This window comes from Vipera berus, assembly GCF_964194415.1.
Source record: "Vipera berus genome assembly, chromosome: 1".
In the NCBI taxonomy this organism is placed as follows: domain Eukaryota; kingdom Metazoa; phylum Chordata; class Lepidosauria; order Squamata; family Viperidae; genus Vipera; species Vipera berus.
The window spans coordinates 316,690,327-316,699,865 of record NC_138202.1 but is presented as its reverse complement, the minus strand read 5'-3'; the positions used below and the strand labels follow the sequence as shown (position 1 = coordinate 316,699,865).

At 39.2% G+C, this 9,539-nt stretch overlaps 1 protein-coding gene across 1 annotated transcript in view; it reads left to right on the top strand.

Annotated features, from left to right (window-relative positions):
• The first annotated feature begins 6,778 nt into the window (after positions 1-6,778).
• Positions 6,779-9,539, top strand: part of THADA (THADA armadillo repeat containing) — a 152,029-nt gene continuing 149,268 nt past the window's right edge. The window contains exon 1 of the mRNA XM_081313022.1: positions 6,779-6,852. The gene's annotated coding sequence lies outside the window, so the exon portion shown is untranslated. The remainder of the gene's footprint in view (positions 6,853-9,539) is intronic.

Here is a 9,539-nt window from a genome sequence, read left to right as displayed (position 1 = left end):
GAAAAGTCTCATTTGCCAGAAACATCCCAACATGTTAAATTGGGGAATGTGCTGTCAGTAAAACACCTCCAATAGAACAGAGTATTTGTAACTTAGGTTTGAGTGGTGGAGTCCCTGATGCTCTCAGAGCTTGGTTGTTTGTTTTGCAGACGTTTCATTACCCAACTAGGTAGCATCATCAGTGCAACTTAACAGTATAATAAGCAGAGAATAAACCCTATATTCACTTGAGTAATGAAACATCTGCAAAACACACACACACACACACACACACACACAAAGCTCACCAAGGACTCCACAGCTGCTTAACTGCAGGGAAAGTTCTCAGACAAAGGTGGCATGGTTGGACAGACTGGGAAGGTGAGAAAGGGAACTCTGTCCAGGTTCAGAGGCTGATTTTATTTCATCCAAATGTTACTGCTTAGGTAAGGCCTCTTCTGAACAAAAGGGTATCCCTATGATACTGTACTGCTTATGCGGGGCTACAGACACTCTTGCCTCTTGGGACACCCCAAGGTACCAGGCCCATTCCTTCCCAGTTTTTCTCAGGAGCAGCTAAGTAGCCAACCCCATCCTCCTCTTCTGTACCCTTTAATTGGCTTTCTGGAGAGAGAGAGAGAGAGCACTAACTAATTCAATGAAGCAATGAAATACATTAGTGGAGACACTAACTTGGTAGTATAAAACATGTTCCAAGGATTTTAGAGCTGAGCGTGATATTTGTGTGGAAGTGTTTACTCTGAGAAGTCCTAAGCAGGGTTATCTGCAAAAAGCTGAGCTTTTTGGCAAAATGATATGTGCATCATTCTGCACATGCCCAACTGCATCTTTTTCCTTTGATCTTGAGGCACAACCCACTGGGGAATAATTATTTGTTGTTTCACTTCTTTTGGTAAAATGTCATAAATTGTCCCCATCACCCACTAGGATGCAACAACCCCCCCCCCCCCCCGCCAAATCCTTCACCTACTTGGCACCTTTTAAAATGCTGCATTTTTTGTACTGGTTCTAATACTGGCTGGTTTTAACATTGTTGATACTCTTATTTAATCTTGGTTTGCTGAATAAGACACCACTAGTTAGATTTACATATTGCACTAAACCATGAATCACCGTGTTCAGAATAGAGTTCCCCTGCCAACTGGCAGGACTCAAGACATTCCCACTTATATATCTTCTCAGTCAGACTTCCTCAATTTATATCTTTGTGAGAGTTGCTTATTTAGTATGTAGCAAGAGACTTTTACAATCTCTCTCTTTCTCTTTTTTCCTTAAAAGTGTTGTTTTATTTCTTGGAAGACTAGTCTGATTCTCCACAAAGGAAGGGGGGATGGGCTGATTCTGCTAGTTATACATTTTAAGTTTATAAGGTTAGGATGTGACACTACAGCTTTTATTTCATTTATTTCATTTATTCTTATTTTTCTCCTTTTAACGTGAGAAAGTTATATAGCTTGTTAGCACATTCTGGGAAGATAATTGATAATAGACAATTCTGTAAGTAGCTTGTGAATATTGTTATGGGATAGAAAGCATACAGTGTTTATACATAAAAGACTAAAGAATGTTTTGTACTGCCATCTTCTATAATCCAATTGTAAAATCTATATACAATGAACAAATTATCTTCCATTGTAACTTCCACATTGCAAGCATTTATATGTGCAATAAATAGTGTGAAAGGCTCAAATGGATTGTGCGGATGCCTGAAGATAACAGTTTTAAAATTGAATATACATTTGTAGCTACTGTGATTAAATAGATACCATATGCTTGGTGAATTCAAAAGAGCTTTTAGGGCATTTTTTCCACAAATAACGTTTAATTGTATCTTTTCCTATTTGTGTCATATTGGACAATTGTTCAGGCAGGACAGAAAGCAGAAGAAAAACATGAATACACATGATTCCCAATTATGCCTTTAAACTGCTGCTGCAAACCATTTTAAGCAAATAATTAAATAGTTAAAATATTTTATTTTGCTTTTCATTAGATCAGGGCTTTTCAACCTTTTCACCCATTGTACCACTTTTAGGATATGGCAGCATCTGAGTACCACCAGTCACCTAGCAAGGTATCAAAAACTTGATGAACAAAAAAAGGGGGGGGAAGTAATGAGGTACAGGTAGTTCTCAACCTACAACAGTTCGCTTAGTGACTGTTCGAAGTTACAATGGCACTGAAAAAAGTGCCCCCAAGCCACAGCCGAGCAAGACACCTGCCTGCCTGCCTGGCGGCACTCTTCCTCCTGTCTGAGGTTTTCATTGTTGTGAGCATTTTTGTTGAGGATTGGCAGTGGGGGTGGGGTAGGGGGGTGTTTGGTTTTTATTCCCCCCATTTGCTGGGTGGTTGCAGCAGGTTTTGGTCACTTCACATGACCCTGGGATATGAATCAGTTGCCAAGCATCTGAATGTAAATCCCAAGACCCTGGAGATGCTGCAACATTCCAGCTGATCGGCGCTTCTTCAGTGCTCAGCAGACGAGCCAGGATCAGTGCTGAGCTCCAGCTGGAGCCTGGCGCTGATCCTGGCGCTTCCGCTGAGCCCTGACAGCCCTGCAGCTCCAGCCGTCTCTCACTCAGGCTTGTGCGGTGCTGCCACTGGTTCAGCTCATTCCCCCCACTACCACTTTTCTAGGATTGTCGCGTACCACCTGCCAGGTGCCAATGTACCACAGGTGTACACATACCACTGGTTGAAAAGCCCTGCATTAGGTATCCAGGGAAAAGAGTTAAAAAGTCAAGATGGCAGCTACTCATGTGATCAAAGCTCTGATTGTTATGTACGTTTATGGTATCTATCATGCAGTAAAGTAAGATTGACTGATATATTATTTAAACATAATAGAGGTAAAGGTACAGTACAATTGCTGTTTGTTTTCCTTTATTTAAAAAAGCTATAGAAAGCTACCTTAAAGTGGAAAATTAAAATTCTACAGACTTACAAAGGATTACCTCTTTATTGTGTCATTTAATTATTTAGAATAATTTTTGTATCATCCTATCCAAATATTTTGAGGGGTATACAATAAAACATGAGTATAAAAGAACCATTTAACAAATAACCCCTCATAATTAAAACATTAAAACACAAATGAATACACACAGATCAAACACTAATGAAAAATGATCATCCAAAAATTGTAGCTGGATATCACATAACTGTTTCTTTTAAAAAAAATGTATTTGGTTCCTTCCTGAATATTAGAAGTGATGTACAAATCTATTACTCCTAATCTGCCATTTATTTATACTAAGAATTTATTAATAGAAGGCTTGTTATATATAATGACAAATTGAAATTTATTACACAAATTAATAGAAGAGAGTGGAACAATTGTTCTTGACTTCTCATAATATGGTATTTTGGGTGACAAAATGCCAAGTAAATAAATGACATCTATACAAAAACTCAAAAGGAATTATCAATTTGGCAGCTTAATTGCTTAATATAGTACTTTGGCGCCACACAGTGGAGAAATCCTGAAATCATAAATTTAATTATCAAAAATATTTATTTCTTGCCAACTTTTTTACAAAGTGTTTTTCCTACTTCGAAAAAGTGAATGTACAGCCTCTGAAACACATAATAAAATGAATAATCTTACAAAATGAACCTAGTTTTGTTTAAATGGTATTATAATAGAGTATTATATATAGAGCCTTGGTGGAGCAGTGGGCTAATGCCTCCTTAAGTAACACCAGCTGCCTGCAATTAGTGCAGGTTCGCATCCCACCAGGCTCAAGGTTGACTCAGCCTTCCATCCTTCCGAGGTAGGTAAAATGAGGACCCAGATTGTTGGGGGCAATTAAGCTGACTTTGTAATAATGCCGCTTGGGGGTGTGTGTGTGAAAGCCCTAATAAGCAGGCATATACATAGAATGAAGGCTACTGCTAAGCTTGTAAGCCGCCCTGAGTCTTCGGAGAAGGGCGGGATATAAATGGAATTAAAATAAAAAATAAAAATAAATAAAATAATGCTCAGAAATCAGAATCACATCATGCTATTTTAGGAGTTGAATTGTAAAACTATCCTGGAAAAATTTATAAACATTTATTAACTTGTCTATGGGTTGTACTAAAACAAGAAATGAAACTTTTGAATGCTATAAAAGATTGATTTTCCCATACCATTTTTTAAGAATAAATAACTCAAGGCAGCAAACATACCTAATACTTCTTCCTCCTTCTAATTTCCCCAATGAGTTGGGCTGAAAGAGAGTGACTGATTCAAAGCCATTCAGCTGGCTTTTATGCCTAAGGCAGGTCCAGAATAATACAATAATACAAACTATTACTGAGACATTTGAATAAGGTAATAAGGAAAAGGTAAATAAGAAACAGTTGACATAGGCATTTGAAGACTTGTGCGGCTTGGTTCCATTCCATTTTAATACTTCTTACATCTTAATTAAGCATCACTTCCTTAACCAAGTTGTAAATAAGTTAGCTTAAAATTTATCTTTATTTAATGGCTAAAATGAAAAACAAAATGTATTAAAAGGGAGCCCTAATATCTGTTAAATACAAGAGAACAAAGAAGGTTAAAAGAATCTTATCCACCTTGGACAGAATACCAGAAGTAATTAAAACAAGTCTCTTTGATTTAGAATACTTACAATAGGACTTACAGTATTAAGCAATGAACCATGGTTGATATCTACCGTTCAGATTCATAAACTGCGCTAAGCCAAAATATTTGCTCATTCGTGGCCAAGTATTTTGTGAAACCAGTCATCATACTTCATAAAAAAGTAGTTTATTATTCTCTACAAGCTTCAATGATGGTACTTTATTCAGTAAAAAGTGACTTGCTCTGATGTGCAATATAGTCAGCAAAAGGCCGTTCCAAACAGGTGAAACAGGATGATGCTCTAACCGGCACCCTTGTGGAATTCAGTGAAACGTAAGGCTGTTTGCTCTTTAAGATCCATTCAAGTTTGTAGGATTTACCTTGCATCAACGAGACTGACCTATATTAAGTGCAGGATCTGATGAGGTTTGTTACAAACTCAACGCCATCCCAACGAACGCAATTAATATTCTCGATCGCAGCATTAATATTACACCAATATGTTTGTTCTGGCTCTGTTCTGGGCCCAGTGCTCTTCAATATCTTCATTAACGATTTGGATGAGGGGATAGATGGGGAACTCATCAAATTTGCAGACGACACCAAGCTGGCAGGAATAGCCAATACTCCAGAAGATAGGGTTAAAATACAGGAGGAACTGGACAGACTCGAACACTGGGCGCTATCTAACAAAATGAAATTCAATGGTGAAAAAAGTAAGGTTCTACATTTAGGCAGGAAAAATCAAATGCACAGGTATAGTATAGGTGGTACCTTGCTCAATAGTAGTAACTGTGAGAGGGATCTCGGAGTCCTAGTAGACAATCACTTAAATATGAGCCAGCAGTGTGCTGCAGCTGCCAAAAAAGCCAACACAGTGCTAGGCTGCATTAACAGAGGGATAGAATCAAGATCAAGTGAAGTACTAATACCACTTTACAATGCTTTGGTAAGGCCACACCTGGAATACTGCATCCAGTTTTGGTCACCACGATGTAAAAAAGATGTCGAGACTCTAGAAAGGGTACAGAGAAGAGCAACAAAGATGATTGGGGTACTGGAGGCTAAAACATATAGGGAACGGTTGCTGGAATTGGGTATGTGTAGTTTAACAAAGAGAAGAGTGAGGGGTGACATGATAGCAGTGTTCCAATATCTCAGGGGCTGCCAAAAAGAAGAGGGAGTCAAGCTATTCTCCAAAGCACCTGAAGGCAGGACAAGCAGCAATGGATGGAAACTAGTCAAGGAGAGAAGCAACCTAGAACTAAGGAGAAACTTCCTGACAGTTAGAACAATTAACCAGTGGAACAACCTTGCCTCCAGAGGTGGTGAATGCTCCAACACTGGAGGTTTTTAAGAAGAGACTGGACAGCCATTTGCCTGAAATGGTATAGGGTTTCCTGCCTGAGCAGGGGGTTGGACTAGATGACCTCCAAGGTCCCTTCCAACTTATTATTATTATCATTATCAATAAAGAAGAATATTTGTAGCTCAGGGTTGAAATGAGGGGATCCTTGGTACTCTTTGAGGTTGGTTGTTTTCTTGTAGATGTTTCAATACCCAAACGAGGTAACATCAATGACTAGCACTAATGATGTGACCTACTGTTGGTCATGAAACTTCTGCAAGAAAATAACCAAGCTCAAGAGAAGATCAAGAACCGCTTGCGGAGTAGTAAGCAAAGCGCGGGACCCCAACCAGGCAACCTCCGACAGCACAAAATCCCACCCCTCCTTCGAATCCCTACCGCGAGAGCCGATCTCTCGCTCTCTTTTCTGATTGGCGGGTGAAGCCGTCAGAGAGCCGTGGAGGCTGGACGAGCCTTAAACAGAGGAGTCGCGTGCTCGTACGTACGGCGTGCAACTCTACCCTTTCTCCTGTCTCGAGAAAAAGACGTAGCCGGCTGGGCTGCCCTTTCTTCAACCGCGCTCATGCCCCGCCCTTTTCGGCGGAGAGGCGGAGTTAGCAGCCGGCTGTAGAGAGAAGGAGATCCTGGCAAGGCCTCTCCGGAGGGTAAGTGTTGGGGGGCGCCTGCCGAACGCGATGTGAGCAAAACACGCCTCTCCTTTATGTCGGTTGTGTTCTCAGCAAGTACTGTGCCGCACAGTAGCTCATCGCTCTGTAGCACGTGAGGTTCTCGAACTCGGGATCGGTAAAGCGTGCGAACGATGCCTGGCTGAAACGTGTCCCCTGAACGTCCCCCTTTGCCTTTGACAGAGTCAAGTGTACGGAGTGCGGAGCTCTTCCACGGTTAGATCTGTAGCGGCGGGACATCTTTGGTATAGTCTGGAATGGATCCAATACACTCTACAACAGGGGTCTTCAAACTTGGCCCTTTTATGACTTGTGGACTTCAACTCCCAGAATTCCTCAGCCAGCAAAGCTGGCTGAGGAATTCTGGGAGTTGAAGTCCACAAGTCATAAAAGGGCCAAGTTTGAAGACCCCTGCTCTACAAAAAAGAAATGCAGGCAGATTTGGAGCCACGAGGCGTAAATGAGCGCTGTCCTTTTCATGATAGTTTAGCACACAAACCAAAGATAAGCTTGTCATTTTTTTTTTACTGTGAGCACACTGGGCCACATTAAAAATGAAATGTTGTTGCTGCTCTCAAAAGAAAGTATATATCTTACCCATCCACATTGGGGCTGTTTGTTTAATTTCTTTTAACTTTTGTATTGTTGTTTTTATTGTTGTTAGCCGCCCTGAGTCCTTCGGGAGATAGGGCGGCATATAAGTCCCCAATAAATAAATAAATAAATAAATAAAATAAAACATACACATGCTTCTCTCTCTCTCTCTCTCTCTCACACACACACACACACACACACACACACACACACACAGTCCACTCCATTTTGAACACATAGCCGAAAGAGGAAACTTGAGAGTTCACAAGATTGATGCTATATGGGGCACAGAAACAATTGAGTTTCTGATAAACTGATAATGAAACAGTTGGAAAATAACTGAACTGCTTAAGTCCTATTTTGTATCTGGCTTTTTGCAAAAGGAAAAAGTGGCCAAACTTGTCAGAAGCTGTGCCATTTGGGGGGGGGAAGAGTAGCAGAAGAGAAATGCAGCTCAAAATAAGCAAACAAGTGTTGAGAGAGCTCCAAGCTGCTTTGAATAAATTCAAATCTGAACTGGATGGATTACATCCTGAGGTGCTAGCTAGACCAATTGATGGATATGATCTGAAAGCCACTATTGAAAACTTTCAGAATTCCCGAATTACAGGAAAAGTGCATTGAAGAGCTAACTTTGTTCTATTCGCTCAAAGCAAAAAAGTAGAAGCAGGGAACTACAGACTAATCAGCTGTACACCAGTACATTGGAAAATGCTAGGAAAAACAAGCAGCACAATCAGGTATCTGTGAACAGAGCTTATCTACTGTTTGTAATGACAGCTTTTTGACTTTTTAAATATATGATTCCTTCCTGTTTGTTTGCAAAAAAGGTAAGGGGAGGGAAATTTCCTTTTTGAATGCCTTGACTCCCACTTTGATATAATGGGAGGTCAAAATTCCCACAGTGGAGGAATGGTTTTCTTTATTCCTTTCTAAAAGTTGTTTTTTTTGTTAATTTTTGTTAATTTTTTAAATAAAATTATTTTTAAAAGTAATTTGATACTTTAAAAAAAATAGAGAGATCAAAGTAGCTTCAGTAACCCAAGTAAAATGCCAACAGGAAGCTAAATCCAGAATGATTTGGAGGGCAGCTTTCCATTCTACAAATATGAGGGAAGCCAAATTTTACCTGGGAGATACAGCAGAACACTAAAATCAAACTCAGAAAATGTACATACTTCTTATAAAACAAATAAAAAAGATCATTGAACACAAGTGACACATTTAGATAAATTTGGATGTCAGGTGATGTAAGCCGCCCTGAGTCTTCGGAGAAGGGCGGGATATAAATGGAATTTAAAAAAAAAGATTTCCAGGTCAGAATCAATTTTTCTGGTTACTGGAAAAAATGTTGAATTGTCACACAAATGGAACTAGAGAAGATGGCAGAGATTTTCTTTATTATTTTAAAAAATATCCTAGAACAGTCATACAGTATTCCATTAATATTCTCTCTTCCCTCATATTTCTGCTGTACCCGCTGTACAGGTAGTCCTTGACTTATAGCTACAATGAGCCATGAATTTATGTTGCTAAGTGAAACATTTGTTAAGTAAGTTTTGCCACATTTTATGATCTTTCTTACCACAGTTATTAAGTGAATCACTGCAGTTGTTATAGTTACTAACTGAATCTGGCTTTGCTGTTGACTTGTCAGAAGGTCACAAATGATGACCACATGATCCCAGGACACTGCAACCATCATAAACATGAGTCAGTTGACAAGCATTTAAATTTTGATCATGTGACCATCGGGATACTACAATGGTTGTAAGTGTGAAAAATGATCATAAGTCACTTTTTTCAGTGCCGTTGTGAGTGGTCACTATGTGAACTATTGTAAATCAAGGACTACCTGTATTTGTGTTATTATTTGCAACTAAAATTCTAATTCCACTCTCTTGGTTGGAGACTTTATCATTAGTATAGAAACCATTGGATATTTGTCAGGCTCTTTATCATCTGTCTGAAACTGAATGTATTTTATTTTACCAAACCAAATTCTCACAAAGACTTTGTAGCAAGTTTTATTATGAAGGAAGGGATGGGATTACAGGAATTTACACCTATATCCAGTAACCCCAAAATATGTCAGGGTGGAGTCTTCTAATTTTCATTTTACTGCTTTTTGGTGAACTGGCCAACTGCTAATGTCTTCAGTGATTAAGAGGAACTTGGAGGTGATTGCTTACAAAGTCATTTTTTGAATGGCTACCATTGAAACAGTTATAACTACCTTTCTCAAATGATGGCATGAGATATTTTTAAAGCTTTATAGTCTCTTGACTTGTCATATCCTACTTCCAACATTGGCTTTATTCCATATATTCCTGGAGAG